This window comes from Leuresthes tenuis, unplaced genomic scaffold, assembly GCF_036924035.1.
Source record: "Leuresthes tenuis unplaced genomic scaffold, fLeuTen1.0.hap1 SCAF_13, whole genome shotgun sequence".
In the NCBI taxonomy this organism is placed as follows: Eukaryota; Metazoa; Chordata; class Actinopteri; order Atheriniformes; family Atherinopsidae; genus Leuresthes; species Leuresthes tenuis.
Window position 1 is genome coordinate 17,855,033 of NW_027325367.1, and position 3,399 is coordinate 17,858,431.

Genomic DNA, 3,399 nt, shown 5'->3' on the forward strand with positions numbered 1-3,399 from the left:
TAACAATAAACTACATAGAAGGAACCCACTAGTCTGACTCTGTCAGAGGTGACAGAGTAGAGATAGGGTGCAGGCATAGAAGGAAGTGCAGAAAGATAAAGTGCAAAGATAGAGGGGGTAGGTAAGTACAAGGTAAGTGCTAGGATAGGAGGTGCTCTCTGAAGAGCTGGGTTTTCAAAAGTTTCTTGAAGATAGACAGGGACGCCCCTGTTCTGGTAGCGCTCGGTAGGTCATTCCACCATCGTGGGACGACACATGAAAAGGGTTTGGATTGTCTTAGGCGTGGTGTAGGCACTGCTAGACGACAATCCTGGGACGAACGGAGGGACCGAGTTGTGACATAAGCCTTTGCAAGAGCATTCAAGTAGATGGGAGCCGTTCCATTAAGCACTTTGTAGGCTAACATCAGTGAACTGAATTTGATGCGGGCGGCTAAGGGTAGCCAGTGGAGTTCAATGAACAGAGGGGTGACGTGTGTTCTTTTCGGCTGATGTGCATGAGAAGGCACGGAAACAACTTTGAGAGTCATGTCTAGCCTGGCAGGCAGCTGGTGAACAATAAACTCACATCACACGTTACAGAAATCTCCAGAGATTAAAGTAATTCTGGGAGAAGAGCTGTCTCCATTTCCTTCTTGCAGATGTACACCGCTTGCTTCCAGTTAGAACAACTACAACTCAACTGCAGTGGATCCTATATCAGCACCTGTGGCAACATTACACAGCCTGACATATGCGCTTCAAACCAGTCAATGGCAACATGTCGATTTGCATCACCAGTGAATCGAAATCCAGCTTTCAATAAAGGATTTGATCAAAGTCATGGGAATTTCTTTATGTAATGCTGCCGATTTTAGTCTCTCTGCTCCATATGAACCAACCTGACAATAAGAGAGTCCCAATATTACCATCATTCTGAATTATACTACTTGCACGTCACTAAAATGCCTTAATTTAGAAAAAGTTGAAAGTTGAAAAACACCCCACAACGTAAGTTGCAGGAAACCTATAATAAAAAACTAAAGCTAATGAAGCATCACTTTTCCTGGAAGGACAGGCATTGCTTACACACAATGCATGGTGTCGTAGCCCTCCCTCTCAGCAAACTATGAAAGAAAACTTTATATATTCATGCTGATGAACACAAATTCTATATCTTTTGTTTTGCCACTTATCATGTTTTTCAAAGAAATATCTTTAAGTAAGTTGCAGGCTCATGCGTGACGTTCCACTAACCTTAATCGAGCAGTTTGTAATATGTGAAACCCCAAAGAAACAGGGACTGAATCCTAAAATGACACGACAAAGTACTGTAAATCAGTGGTTGGGTTGAATTATAGTTGTCAAATTCGGTTCCTTTGATTAACAGTTTTTCTGTGGTTCTACTACCCAAGTCTTCCCACTTCCAGATTTGTTACTTGTTAGATTAGAGTCAGCAATCGTTTTGTAACTATTTCACAAAATGCTGAGATAGTCTACCTCTCGGAAACAAATACCAGAAGTATGGCATGGTGGCCAAGTGGTAAGGCGTTGGTCTCGTAAACCAAAGATCATGGGTTCAACCCCCATCCATGCCTAGTGGTAACCTGTGTATGTGTATATGCATCAACTAGATAGACAATCTGTTCCTCCAGTTGTCAAAGCACTGTTGCCTACCATTGTCAACACCATACACAAGACAACTCCTGACTCCTTCCATGACAGTGGAATGCTGACAGATGTGTCTTCTCTTGAAGACCAAGCTCTTCAGAATCTCCTATCCTGTACTTCTCTACCCCCTCTACTGTTCTGTACTCTAATTCTACACTGTCACCCCTAACTAGTCCTTCTTTGTAGCTTTGATGTTAGCCGTAATGTTATATCTTCATTTGTAAGTCGCTTTGGATAAAAGCGTCTTACAAATGCATAAACTTAAAAAACATAATTACAACAATTATGTCTATTCCAACTGGGTTGGCTATAGCTTGTAACAGTTAATGGGAGCTTTTGTAATGAGTAAAAGTGCTCAGTGAAGTTCAAAGATTTCCATGCAATGACGTTTTTTGTTCACACGCTGTGGCTCACCATGTTATTGTCATGCAGGTGAGCAACTGTATTAAAAAGCTACTAATTCTGTCAGAAAATGATTATTTGGTATCATCAGCTCACTAGAAGGACACAGTCACTTTAGCCATAGTGATGGGGTCCTACAATCTTCCAAGCTTGGAAGACTCGGCACTTGACAGGAACAAGCAGTACATTACAAAGTCTCCAATTTTATGGTGACAGCTATCTGTAGGAGAGACATTTACAGTAACATACTGTGTTTCTTCCAAGAATGAATAGTAGCACGCTGATGTTTCAAGGCATCACCTCAGTTTTGATTTAAGTTATTCAACTACTTGAGGTTTGTGTGCTCTATCTTCTCCCAGTGGATGAAATAAACACATGTAATCATCCACTCACAGGGCAACGCCATGTAGAAGGCATGTCTCCTCCCTGTGTTGCTGAGAATAACCAGATTATTTTATCTTGAGATACCAGCACCTAAAGCAACCTCCCTACTTCTCTGTCTCCATCTGTCTGACTCTCAAACTCCATAGCTCACCGTCTTCCTCTGTTCCCCTCACACTTTCAATAAAAATCATTATTAGGCTTCATAAAGTTAGTAAAACTTGTGCACACATGTTGAGCATGTGTAGTTATACAGAAGATGGGATCTTATGTTATTGTCATTTAAGGTGTCACATGCTGCCAGTCAAAGTTTTATTGACAATCTTTCAGGATGACGTAGAGATGGTGCGATCAGGATGAGGGGTCTTCGTTGGAATAAGCAAAGTGTATTTGGCAAGAAGGCAGATTTCAGTAACAAGCATAGACTTGAGATTTAGGAAATCTGATGTGCCTATTATAAGGCTACTAAAACAGTATGTTTTCAGTTTATTCGGTGAATATATAGAGTCAAGACAGATGAAAGTTTGAATGGTAAGAACTCTAATCTTTCTCTTACTTGTTGTGGCTTAACTCTTTGGCTAACATTACCTTTATCCTTGATGAATATTGAGCAGGCATGGTAATGATTCTCTGAGGCGGTACTTGTTGCATTTCGCTTTTAATAAAACCCACGGAGGGGAGGAAAATCCCGCCCTTCCGCTCTATGGCCATCATGGTTGTGTACATACACATATTTCTCTGAGACAAAGAAAACATACAAAAATCTGGAAATTTGGTTTTGGACATGGTAGTACTGTCTGGGAGTTTCATATTCATCCACAGTGGACTTTAGCTGCACAAGATTCATTGTGTCAGTATGATTCACAGATTTAATGAACAGGAACCTGTAACATGAGCTGGGCTGCACTGAGCATGCATAACTTTCCCTGAAACTCAAACTGTGAAACGTTTGGCTTTCTTACTGATC

General features: G+C 41.0%; 1 non-coding gene across 1 annotated transcript; it reads left to right on the forward strand.

Annotated features, from left to right (window-relative positions):
• Window positions 1–1,504: 1,504 nt before the first annotated feature.
• Window positions 1,505–1,576, forward strand: trnat-cgu (transfer RNA threonine (anticodon CGU)). The gene has a single exon. It is a non-coding gene; the product is annotated as a tRNA-Thr (tRNA).
• The last annotated feature ends 1,823 nt before the right edge of the window (window positions 1,577–3,399 follow it).